The sequence below is a fragment of the Entelurus aequoreus genome, linkage group LG17 (genome assembly GCF_033978785.1).
Source record: "Entelurus aequoreus isolate RoL-2023_Sb linkage group LG17, RoL_Eaeq_v1.1, whole genome shotgun sequence".
NCBI lineage: Eukaryota > Metazoa > Chordata > Actinopteri > Syngnathiformes > Syngnathidae > Entelurus > Entelurus aequoreus.
In genome coordinates, this window is record NC_084747.1 from 37,019,255 (window position 1) to 37,033,117 (window position 13,863).

Below are 13,863 nucleotides of genomic sequence, written 5' to 3' on the forward strand. Positions count from 1 at the left end.
TTCATTTATTTACACATATACACACACACAAACACTCATCTACTCATTGTTGTACTTGAAAGTACAATGCTTTGTTAAGGGTTGAATTGTCCATCCTCTTTCTATTCTCTGTCACTATTTTTCTAACCATGCTGAACACCCTCTCTGATGATGCATTGCTGTGTGGCACGCACAAAAGTGCTTTCATCAAATGCACGAGAGTGTGGAATTTTCCATCTCTCCCTAGCATGGCCCAAAACCGGTCAATCCTTGTTTCCTGGGGAAGATCTTCCCTGGCAAGCAATTGGTACTCCAGTACTTGTACCCGGAGGCTGGTCAGGTCCAATCGCAGCTGCGGCAGACTTTTTTTTTTTGGGGCGTGGCCTCCACCTCCGGCTGAATACCGGGAGTTTGTCGGGAGAAAATCTCTGTCGGGAGGTTGTCGGGAGAGGCGCTGAATATCGGGATTCTCCCGCTAAAAACGGGAGGGTTGGCAAGTATGAGTTAGGACCGCCCATCTAACGTAAATGGTAAATGGGTTGTACTTGTACAGCGCTTTTCTACCTTTTTAAGGAACTCATAGCGCTTTGACACTATTTCCACATTCACCCATACACACACACATTCACAACGTCAACTAGTGCAAGTAAAATGACTGAATTTGGTAACAAATTTCTACAATTCGTGTTTTATCTTTAACAAATATGTGTTTTACCTGCTACATGGCTTATCTGGGTAGTTTTGTTTTGAGTACTTACTAATAATTGCATTTTTCTTAAAGCACAGACCAGGATTGGCAAACATAAATCATGAATAATTTAATCTTATGTTAATAAAGCTTCTTTTTTTTTTTTTTACTATATTCTAATATAATTCTTGATTATGTAAAATTGTAAATTGTTCTTTGAGTGCAACAAGTAAAACACTGTGTTTAATGCCATTTAATTTAATTTTTTGTCTTGGCCACATCATGCTCTGTTGCTGATTACAATATGAAGACAGATTTCCCCTTTTAACTTCAGGTGCCTCTCATGGGGTGCGTCACTCGTATTTGAAATTCAAAGCACAAGGTCCTTTGGTTCGAACCCATGTTGGAGATTAAATGATTTAAAGTTTTTAAACTCTTGTATTAATATTGTTAAAATAGTTTAATACACTGAACTACAGCATAGTCATTTAGAAAAGTGGATAGTTCATTGTGTTGCTCAAACTAATATTATTCATATGGTGCTGTGATACCCATGATTTCAGCCAATCAAAGCTACTCTTTGACCACCACTTTTTGACCTTGTATTTGTCAAATCCTACAGTGAGGCCTGGGCTGATCAATTTTGCCTGATGATATATTGACCAACAAATTATTGCCGATAAACGATTTTATTGCCATGATTTTTATGAGACCAAATTAACCATTGATTTAATGAATGATAATACATAATAATAATGCATGTATGTTCTTTCAAATGCAATAAACTTGCATTTCTCATGTAATTTGGTGTTGTAATTGAATGTAACCGTTTAAATCTCCACGTTAAATACAACAAACAAGTGAGAACAATAAAATATACTTTGTTAGCAACTAAAAGCAATAAAATGTATTGAGGGGATGGGGTAACACATATACACAATCATAACAATAAATAAAATAGCCAAATAAAGTATTGACAAACGAAGTTGCACTTCAATATCGAACATGTAGGCAGAAGTCGAGTTGTACATTACTTAACTAACAATCAAATTAGGACCTTCTTAAACTCAGTGGCCTTGTGGTTAGAGTGTCCGCCCTGAGATTGGTAGGTTGTGAGTCATACCAAAGACTATAAAAATGGGACCCATTGCCTCCCTGCTTGACACTCAGCATCAAGGGTTGGGTTGGAGTTGGGGGTTAAATCGCCAAAAAACATTCCCGGGCGCGGCCACCGCTGCTGCTCACTGCTCCCCTCACCTCCCAGGGGGTGATCAAGGGTGATGGGTCAAATGCAGAGAATAATTTCGCCACACCTCGTGTATGTGTGACAGTCATTGGTACTTTAACTTTAACTTTAAAAGTGTAAAGTAACAATATAAATACTACAGTTTAAACAGATGTTTTAACAGGTCTTATGCAAAACAAATTTAAGTTTGGCAGATTCCGAGTGAGAAACACCCACATTCAGAGTATTAAATGGCAGTATGTCTTTGGCAATGTATTTAACCAAACTTTCTGTGAGCGCACACTTTTTTGCACAGTTTTGTTTCCACTGACCTGTTACCTGGCTTCTTAAACAAATGCAAAGTGAGTGTGGACTGTCAATTCAAGTGGTCTATATTGTCGTTGCGCACCTTCGGTAAACTGGCTCCTGTGTTGATAGTCTCATCTTGTTCCAAAAGTGAAAATTGAAATATCCCTACATTGGTGTGGTGGCATTTGGTTTTGTTATAATATTGACCATGTTAGCTGCTACTTGCTAACTTGTAGTACTGTGTGATGCTAACAGGCTAGCGACCCTGCGTCGCTCCACAAATAGTTAAAGACACTTAACGAGGGCAAGATAACTCACCCCCTTCTTTTCATTCTGCTATGGTACAAACGCGCGTAGCTATTAAAGGCGACCAAAAGCGTGAATGCTCTTGAAGTATGCACATGCTGGTTTATCGACGCTGAAAAAACTTACTAACGTTAATTTTCATTTATCATCGGTTAATCAACTTATCGAATATCGGTACCTGAATGAAAACTGCATAAAGAAAACACTCCTGGCCGTGCACTGAAGAGTATAAAGGCCCAATATGTTATCGTCATTGTGGGCAAAATAAATAAATTATTAAGAAATGAACAATTTTGTGAAATAAACAACTTCATATATTCACTGACAGTTACACATGTGCGCACCTGACTTTGTTCTGCCTGAAATGCATTAAGAAATGATGGGTTTTCTGTAATTAAAAAATTAGACTGTATTACTAACCGTCGGGAGATTTATCGCGAATTATCATTATACCGTTTACCGTTACATCCCTCGTCCATTAACAAGTAAAAAGTCAAAGGCGGTCACGGCATGTTCTTGTCGTCGATGTTGGTCAATTTTTTAGGGCAACACGGCAAGTGACAAGGGTGGTCGTGGCTTTTGCCGCGGTTAGATCCGAGCCCTGTGTGTGTGTGTGTATGTATATGTGTGTGTGTGTATATATATATTTATTTATTTATTTTGAGGGAAATGGGGATAACAACTGGGCACATGAGAAGGACTGCATTAAGCCCTCTAAACAAACATCCAAAAAGCTGCTTTCTCGCCTCGGAGCTCGTGAAATTTTATTCTCGATCATAAATAATGCCTCTCATCTTGATAGTAGAAGGATGAGGAGATAATCGTAATATCGATATAATTTATTTCACGTTAAAATTACCAAACACCGCTTATTTGTTGTGATCCTTTTTCTCTCCCGTGCCCCCCTCTATGGGCTACTAAACCCCACCCCTTCCTCCTTCCAAGATGTGCTTGCATGTATAAGAACATCAATGATTGGTTGGTTGTTTACTATGATGAGTCACGATTGGTTAGGAACAGGCCAATCAGAGGCAAGATAGGACGGGTCATCGAACCAGGAAGGGAAATCACAAAGTGCCTGCCTGCAAATTAATTTATTTTATCCAAGTTTGATACATTTTGTATTATTTGCACAGCTTAATATTTATTTTACGTAGAAATAATATTTTTCCATTTTATTGATGTTATGTAATTCTGTACTACTTAAAAAAGTTTATTTTCTGTACTGTTAATACCCATCTTGACTAACTGGGTTGATAAAAGTGCCACTGACTGTTTACAGTACAGTTGTCATTCACTTTAATTTTACTGAATATCGCTCAAAAATGAATACCTTTATATGTATACTTTCACCGAAAAATATATCAAGATATGTATCGGATATCGAGTTTAAGTAAAAATACACTATATTGTCAAAAGTATTTGGCCACCCATCCAAATGTTTACAATCAGGTGTCCTAATCACTTGGCCCGGCCACAGGTGTATAAAATCAAGCACTTAGGCATGGAGATTGTTTCTACAAACATTTGTGAAAGAATGGGCCGCTCTCAGGATCTCAGATATTTCCAGCATGGAACTGTCATAGGATGCCACATGGGCAACAAATCCAGTCGTGAAATTTCCTCGCTCCTAAATATCCCAAAGTCAACTGTCGGCTTTATTGTGGGAACATTTTGGAGCGGGCCCCTCCCTCTTCCAACATGACTGTGCACCAGTAGACAAAGCAAGGTCCATAAAGACATGGATGACAGAGTCTGGTGTGGTTGAACTTGACTGGCCTGCACAGAGTCCTGACCTGACCCAGATAGAACACCTTTGGGATGACTTAGAACCGAGACTGAGAGCCAGGCCTTCTCGACCAACATCAGTGTGTGACCTCACCAATGTGCTTTTGGAAGAATGGTCAAAAATTCCTATAAACACACTCCGCAAACTTGTGGACAGCCTTCCCAGAAGAGTTGAAGCTGTAATAGCTGCAAAAGGTGGACAGACATCATATTGAACCCTATGGGTTAGGAATGGGATGGCACTTCAAGTTCATATGTGAGTCAAGGCAGATGGCCAAATATTTTGGCAATATAGTGTATATCGAGATATATATACTTTTTCGTCCATATTGCCCAGCCATATTACAAACTACTTTGACAATAATTGCAGCATTGTAAGTCATTCCATTTTTGTATAGTAAATCAATATTGATACTTATGATGTCTCATGACAACTAACGTGTATCCAAGTTGACTTTCAATGGTAATGTTCATTGACAAGCGTCAATGTAATAAAAATGTTTACTGAAATGTCAGGTTTTTGTCAGCGGCCCACTACAAAAAACGATTTTGCTTTTTATAGCTAAAGACAATGTTAACAAACAGGATGTGTCATTAATTTGTGCGCTAATTTAATAGCATAATAACATGGGTGACAATTGATGTTAGCATACGTCCATCCATTTCAGGGTCGCGGGGCATGGGGCTTGAAGGATCCTATCCCAGCTGCACTCGGGTGGATAAGTCGCCAATTCATCGCAAGGCCAACACAGATAGACATAACATTTCCACTAGGGCTGGGCGATATATCGAATATACTCGATATATCGAATATACTCGATATATCGCGGGTTTGTCTCTGTGCTATATAGAAAATAACTATATCGTGATATTGGAGTATACGTTCTCACGCAGTTGCTTTTAGCTGCAGGGATTACACTACAGGCTCTTCTTACTCTTCCGTGTCTCTCCTTCTCACCTTACGTCACATACTGTCGCGTCATACGCCCTCGCTGAGCAGAGAGGTAGCAGCATGGGTAACGTTAGCTGTGATGCTAGCGGAGTGGTGCGAGTGGTAATACGAGAGAAAGAAGGTGCGAATCTGGTAACAAATGAAGGAAGAATTAATTCCTAAGAAAAACAGCACGGGGTCCATCATCTGGCGGTGGTTTGGCTTCAAGCGGGAATATGTCGAACAAGTATGCGGCAAAAGCGTTGTTACAAAAAGTAGCACCTACTGCTAATTTGTAGCATCATTTGAAAAGTCACCCGCTAGAGAATGAAGAGTGCTTGAAACTCCGCATGTCAACATCTCCGTTCGGTGCCATACCCACAAAATGCAGAAGCAACCATTTCCAGATCAACACCATATGAAAAAATTAGTCAACAACAGAATTTAATTACGTCCGCAGTAACCTACCACATAGCGAAGGACATACACTATTTGATTTCCTGTTATGCAGCTCATTTTTATTTGACAGTTTTTGAAATATCTTGTGTGACATAATGCACAAAAGTGCACTTTATTTGTTTTAAACTATTGTAGTTGCGTTCTGTATAAAAAGTGCACTTAAATTTAGTGTTGTTTTGATATGTCATCTTAGTGACATCATGCACAAAAGTGCACTAATTGCTTGTTTTAAAATGTCTCTGACAATCTTGCACTTTCTGTTTTGAAATGACATGAATGTTTGTGCCACTGCTTAATAACTGTTGAATAAATACAGTTTTGGTAAATTGACTTAATTGTGGTTTCCCTCTCTGCATGAAAGTTTAAAATGAGCGTATATTAATTCAGTATGAACAAGAATGTTTTAATGTAGACACATATAATCATCATACTGCTGTGATTATATGCATCAAGTGTTAATTCAAGGCTAAGGCAAAATATCGAGATATATATCGTGTATCGTGACATGGCTTAAAAATATTGAGATATTAATAAAAGGCCATATCGCCCAGCCCTAATTTTCACTCACATTCCCACACTAGGGCCAATTTAGTGTTGCCAATCAGCCTATCCCCAGGTGCGTATACGTATATGTAGCCCATATTGCTAACTTGTGGACACTCCCAACAACAGGAAAGCCCAAATATGTCAGTTTAAACATAGCGCCTACGTACAATTAGAATAAACATATTGTAGTTATGATTCAACTTAAATGTATCTCAATGGTATTAAAAATTGCTACTTACCAACGTCCCTGCAATCAGGCTAAAAGGTTGTCACGCCGATCGCAGACTAAAAGTGCCACTGACTGTTTACAGTACAGTTGTCATTCACTTCAATTTCACTGAATATCGCTCAAAAATGAATATCTTTATATGTATCCTTTTATCGAAAAATATATCGAGATATATATCGAATATCGAGTTTAAATAAAAATATATCGAGATATACTTTTTCGTCCATATCGCCCAACCCTATTCCAAACTACTTTGACAATAATTGTGGCGTGTTAAGTCGTTTCCATTTTTGTATAATAAATCTATATTGATATTTAAGATGTCTCATGACGACTAACGAGTATCCTAGTTGACTTTCAATGGTAATGTTCATTGACAAGATTCAATGTAATAAAAATGTCTGCTGCAATGTCAGGTTTTTGTCAGCGACCCACTACAAAAAATGTGTTTTACTTTTTATTGCTAATGACAATGTTCCATCAAGTCATTTTTCTACTGCTTGTCCCTTTCGAGGTCGCGGGGGGTGCTGGAGCCTATCTCAGCTGCATTCGGGCATAAGGCGGGGTACACCCTGAACAAGTTGCCATTTTATCCATCCATCCATTTTCTACCACTTGTCCCTTTCGGGGTCGCGGGGGGTGCTGGAGCCTATATCAGCTGCATTCAGGCAGAAGGCGGGGTACACCCTGGACAAGTCACTCATTCCATCCATCCATTTTCTACCGCTTGTCCCTTTTGGGGTCGCGGGGGGTGCTGGAGCCTATCTCAGCTGCATTCGGGCATAAGGCGGAGTACACCCTGAACAAGTTGCCATTTTATCCATCCATCCATTTTCTACCACTTGTCCCTTTCGGGGTCGCGGGGGGTGCTGGAGCCTATCTCAGCTGCATTCGGGCAGAAGGCGGGGTACACCCTGGACAAGTCGCCATTCCATCCATCCATTTTCTACCGCTTGTCCCTTTTGGGGTCGCGGGGGGTGCTGGACCCTATCTCATCTGCATTCGGGTGGAAGGCGGCGTACACCCTGGACAAGTCGCCATTCCATCCATCCATTTTCTACCGCTTGTCCCTTTTGGGGTCGCGGGGGGTGCTGGAACCTATCTCAGCTGCATTCGGGCGGAAGGCGGGGTACACCCTGGACAAGTCGCTGTTAACAAATATAATTTCTAATTCATTCTTGCGCTAATTTAATAACATGGGTGACACAATTGTTGTTAGCATGCGTCCATCCGTCCATCCATCCATTTCAGGGTCGCGGGGTATGATGGAGCCTATCTCAGCTGCACTCGGGTGGAAGGCAGTGTACACCCTGATATGCCTCCCATGTAGCCCATATTGCTAACTTTTGTGGACACTCGCAAAAAACAGGACACCTCAAATATGTCAGTTTAAACACATCGCCTACGTACAATAAGAATAAACATATTGTAGTTATGATTCAACTTAAATGTGCTACTTACCAACGTCCCTGCAATCAGGCACGAAGGTCGTCACGCTCACACACCTGCTGAACGCCTCGAGACCGGAAGCCTCTGGTGCCTTGGTAAAGTGATGTTTTCAAAACTCATAAATTCGCAAAAAAATAAAAATGCCTGCCCCATTCGACGTCTACACAATTACATTTTAGTGTGGAATAGTCCAATATCAGTATTTAAAGGTTGAATTGGTAAGTTAAAACGTTCAAATTGTCCATGTTTTACCGGAAGTGACGCAGTTAAACCTAACTCGGAGTCTCAATTTGTTTTTTTTAAACTTTTTACAGTTTTTTCCATTTGCTTACACACAATACTAACTGTGTCTTTTTTCTATTATATATAGATCTATTACATAGATCTAGTATATACATACTTTTCCAAACACCACATTAAATTGTCTTAATTCCCAGATTGTTTGCAAAATTACACACTACGGTCAAAACATATGCCCATTCCTCAAAATAAAGCAAGCATTTGTAAAAATGCAGTTTTATTGTCTTCTCACTCACACAGACTTCAAATGAGAAGGGACACTATTGGAGTGGATTACCCACAACAGTGATAAATACAAAACACATTTGTAAAAAATCCTATTTTACTATAAGAAATCACATGTTTGGGGAATTTTGCCCGACCTTTTTAGCACATGTGATGAATGATTACTGTAACTTGACAAAATATATTGGCAAATCCATAGCAATCGTCATTGTTTACTTTGAAGTGGGCCTATACGTAAGGACCTAAAGAGAAAGTAAATATATCATGTATTCGTTTCAAGAACTGCTCAACAATGATGCTGCAAACTGAAAATATTTATTTTTACCACAGTCAGATAAAGTAACATATCACAGTAGTCAACAGTGACATGCAGTAAAAATTAAAATCTGAGACAAATAAAAAGGTTTGGAAAAAAATCTGGAGATAAAGATGTGTGTATCACAATCCTAGTGTGTGTGTAAAGTGTGAAAATGGGTGTATCACAATTGTTATCTGTGTGCAAGATGTGAATATGTGTGTATCACAATCCTTATGTGTGCAAGATAGGAAGGTGTGTGTAAAGCATTGTGTGTAATATTTCGCAAAAACTGTGAAGCAGAGTCTACGCCTAATATTAAGCAAATCTCCACAGTGGTTTTGTTTACTGTGTGTAGACTTTAACTGTGTGAAAATTTAAAATTCAATGTGTAAGCAATTGGAAAAAGAAACTGTATAACAAACATGGCATTTTTATTCAAGTAAGCCAGCGTTTGTGGTTGTTTTTTTGTCAGACGCAAAAATATTGTTTTATTGCATGGAATTTAATTTAATTAAATGGATGTGTCTGCCAATATGGACGATTATATACTGTATCCAAGATAAAATACTTCTCTAAATTGGACTTTAAGACAAAATGAATGTGATCATACAAAGTAGGTTTTCATGGAGGATAGCTATTGCTGCTTCAGATACAAATACAGAAAGGTAAGATACACTCACAATACTTGATTTATTTTGTTAAAAGCAAATGGAACCAAAAAGTATTTAATAACAACTTTATCAAATACTTTTTGGACCCATTTATCATATCATAATATCATTATAACCTTTTTATGAAAGCAAATTACTCTCTTATTTTTTCTGTTATTCTAATGTGCAACCTAAATCAACAATGGTTAGAGCCGCACATATGAATTTAAGTTAAAAAAAGAAGAAAAAAACCCTCCAAAAGTATCTATGCCTCACCTGGTGTCTAGTTCACCGCACGTCACTGCTCGGAGTAGCGGTCTCAACTTTTTGAGCTGTTAACAACATCCAGTGTATACTCTGATTCATTTCCACTGATGTTGACTGGGTGTTTTTTGATTTAATATCATTTAGCACTGATGAGGTGGACTTCATTAAATCTTCCTTGTTTCCTTAACATTCTTATTTTGTTTTAAAACTGCACGGATGTAATTGCTTAGTGTTTGACAACATTTAAGAGTATATTTCTTGTAATACTGTAAATACGATAATTAGGAATATGTAAACTGTATAGTCACTGGCTACAGCGTTGGGTATGCCTAATTTCCAATCAACCTATCCCCAGGTGCATGTTTTTGGCGGTGGGAGGAAGCCGCAGTACCCGGAGGGAACCCACGCAGTCACGGGGAGTACATGCAAACTCCACACAGAAAGATCCCGAGCCCGGGATTGAACCCAGGACTACTCAGGACCTTCGTATTGTGAGAAAAGTATTTATAAAAATAAAATAATTAAAAATAAAGCCAATAACTATGTGACTGTGTGTGCTTTATACCATTGATTTGACTTTCTGACACAACCCTGGTAGGGAATTAGTCCCACGCCCTCTGGATCCAAAAGCAGAAACTCAGATCAATAGATCACGAGACGCAACAAAATTCATAGGGTGAAATGTTTCTTTATATTTTATTTCAAAGGGACCTAGTATGATTTTCTTTCTACATTTGAAACACTTCCTTGTGGTGTACAAAACATTTGACGAGTTCAGGCACAAAAACTTATAAAGCGCCATTCAGCCAATTTTGAACACTAAATAGGTCACACCAGTGAACAATAGTGGTACGCGGGCTTCTTCTAGTGCAGGGGTCGGCAACCCAAAATCTTGAAAGAGCCATATTGGACCAAAAATACAAAAAAAACAACTGTCTGGAGCCACAAAAAATTAAAACTGTTATAATGAAGGCAAAACGAGTGTCTGTATTAGCTATATTAGCCTACTATCAAAATGAATTTAAAAGTTTTATACAAGTGTTATAATGAAGGCAACACATGATGTAAGTGTCTATATCAGCTATATTAGTCTACCATCAAAGGCTGACGCAAATCTTCGTTGACAGAAATGTTGTATTTAAATTTTTATTCTGCACATTTTTGCAACATTGGAAATCAATGGAGGCTTCTCAGAGGGTGAGAAAAATCCTGGAAATGACTGTCTTAGAATGGCCAAAGGTATAGATGTGTGTGTCCGAGTTTAAGGAAACGGCAGGCTGTCTTCTTCTAATAGATTTATTACAATCTTTACAAGTTGGGTAACATTTGCTGTGGTCTGGAACAACATGGCACACAAAAAACTATGAGAAATGCAGCCAATATTACATACAGATAATGGGTCATGAAACATGCAAATATAAATTAAATACACGGAGGACATAAGTGAAGGAAATTAAATGAACACAAATATACCTACAAACGAGGCATAATGATGCAATATGTACATGCAGTTAGCCTAAATAGCATGTTGATTAGTTTGCAGTCATGGATTGACCAAATATGCCTGATAGGCACTCCAGCAAACCAATAAAATCAACAAAGCTCACTTTTGTGCATTCCCGCACAACATAAAATGTTTGATGGACAGAATGAGACAAAGAAGGAGTTGTATAAAACACGTCTTTCTGTGGCAGCATCGGAGAAAGTTGTACATGTAAACAAACTACAATGAGTTCAGGGATCGCTGAAATTAGTAGGACAAAACGGTGCCTGCCAAATACTCTCATCAGTGAAGCATGTTTAATATAAACAGTGGGATATCTAACAATTAGGAAGGTTTGTGTCATGTTTGTTCTCCTACAGAAAATATATTTTTAAAAAAAGTCTTCATCTTTTTCCATTTTCACACATCTCTGTAAGAGGTCTAGGGAGCCACTAGGGCGAAGCTAAGGAGCAGGTTGCCGACCCCCGTTCTAGTGGTATGCCAAATAATCACTTGAATAAAGTACAGTGTTTTATTTTCCTATAAACTGTGTGTAATGTTACTGTGGCCCAAAATATTAAAACCTCTGCCTTGTTTTTAAGAATATTAAGGCATACTAAGCTACTGTATTTTAATGTTCGTCATTATGAATATTAAGGCCTACTAAGCTACTGTATTTTAATGTTCGTCATTATGGTGGTACTTGGAAAGTCAAGTGTTCTCTTAGGTAATATTTGGTGAAAAAAGTTTGTGAACCACTAATTTAAAGCATTCTCTACCAGGAGGTAAAATACATTTTTCCACAAAAGTGACTTATCCTTCGCATTTCACTGTTAAAGGGGAGCTGCACTTTTTGGGGGGGAATTTTGCCTATTATTCACAAAACCTATGAAAAAAAATAAGAACACATATGTTTTCTTTTTTTGTAGATAGATAGATAGATAGTACTTTATGCATTCTAATATGTAATATGGAAAGTATGATGTGGCGAACAATGTAAGCACACTATACCACCCTTGAATCCCTCTAAAAAAATCTTGTGCCCTGAATACTAACCAAGTAATAGCGATATTGTTTTCATAAGAGCTAATGCAGACAAACTACTTTTAGCGGCACCGTGATCACAGAGCACTAACAGGGCTTATGCAGCTATTTACAGACAGTAATGAGCTGCTGCTGCTGCATTGCCTCTACCTTTGTAAATGTAATTATAGATTATAAATCATGCCTCTCACATGGATAGTAGAAGGTGGTGGCCATAAACCGAGAAGTTGGTCAACTTTGACGTCCAACTTAGACCAGGACATAGTGAAAAACATACGAAAAGACACTCTTTTGCGGCACTTTTTTTCATTTATTTTTTACGTGCGGGCTGATTGATTAATTCTTCATCTAAACGGGAAGATATAAACATCCCATCAGTCGGCATCCTAGTGAGAGTAGACATTGTGACCAGATGCCCGAACCACCTCATCTGGCTCCTCTCGATGTGGAGGAGCAGCGGCTTTACTTTGAGCTCCCCCCGGATGGCAGAGCTTCTCACCCTATCTCTAAGGGAGAGCCCCGCCACCCGGCGGAGGAAACTCATTTCGGCCGCCTGTACCCGTGATCTTGTCCTTTCGGTCATGACCCAAAGCTCATGACCATAGGTGAGGATGGGAACGTAGATCGACCGGTAAATTGAGAGCTTTGCCTTCCGGCTCAGCTCCTTCTTCACCACAACGGACCTATACAGCGTCCGCATTACTGAAGATGCCGCACCGATTCGCCTGTCGATCTCACGATCCACTTTTCCCTCACTCGTGAACAAGACTCCTAGGTACTTGAACTCCTCCACTTGGGGCAGGGTCTCCTCCCCAACCCGGAGATGGCACTCCACCCTTTTCCGGGCAAGAACCATGGACTCTGACTTGGAGGTGCTGATTCTCATCCCAGTCGCTTCACACTCGGCTGCGAACCGATCCAGTGAGAGCTGAAGATCCTGGCCAGATGAAGCCATCAGGACCACATCATCTGCAAAAAGCAGAGACCTAATCCTGCAGCCACCAAACCGGATCCCCTCAACGCCTTGACTGCGCCTAGAAATTCTGTCCATACTCTCTGAGCACTCCCCACAGGACCTCCCGAGGGACACGGTCGAATGCCTTCTCCAAGTCCACAAAGCACATGTGGACTGGTTGGGCAAACTCCCATGCACCCTCAAGGACCCTGCCGAGAGTATAGAGCTGGTCCACAGTTCCACGACCAGAACGAAAACCACACTGTTCCTCCTGAATCCGAGGTTCGACTATCCGGCGTAGCCTCCTCTCCAGTACACACGAATAGACCTTACCGGGAAGGCTGAGGAGTGTGATCCCACGATAGTTGGAACACATCCTCCGGTTCCCCTTCTTAAAGAGAGGAACCACCACCCCGGTCTGCCAATCCAGAGGTACCGCCCCCAATGTCCACGCGATGCTGCAGAGTCTTGTCAACCAAGACAGCCCCACAGCATCCAGAGCCTTAAGGAACTCCGGGCGGATCTCATCCACCCCCGGGGCCTTACCACCGAGGAGCTTTTTAACTACCTCATCAACCTCAGCCCCAGAAATAGGAGAGCCCACCACAGATTCCCCAGGCACTGCTTCCTCATAGGAAGACGTGTCGGTGGGATTGAGGAGCTCTTCGAAATATTCCCTCCACCGATCCACAACATCCGCAGTCGAGGTCAGCAGAACACCATCCGCACCAT

At 40.0% G+C, this 13,863-nt stretch overlaps 1 protein-coding gene across 3 annotated transcripts in view; it reads right to left on the reverse strand.

Annotated features, from left to right (window-relative positions):
• The window catches only part of gpat2 (glycerol-3-phosphate acyltransferase 2, mitochondrial), a 360,723-nt gene extending 352,607 nt beyond the window's left edge, over positions 1-8,116 (reverse strand). The window contains exon 1 of one of the 3 annotated variants that reach the window (XM_062025622.1): positions 7,922-8,116. The gene's annotated coding sequence lies outside the window, so the exon portion shown is untranslated. Of the gene's footprint in view, positions 1-6,470; positions 6,507-7,921 lie in introns of those variants that run through there. The other 2 variants (XM_062025619.1, XM_062025620.1) reach the window with 2 other exon arrangements.
• Positions 8,117-13,863: the final 5,747 nt, after the last annotated feature.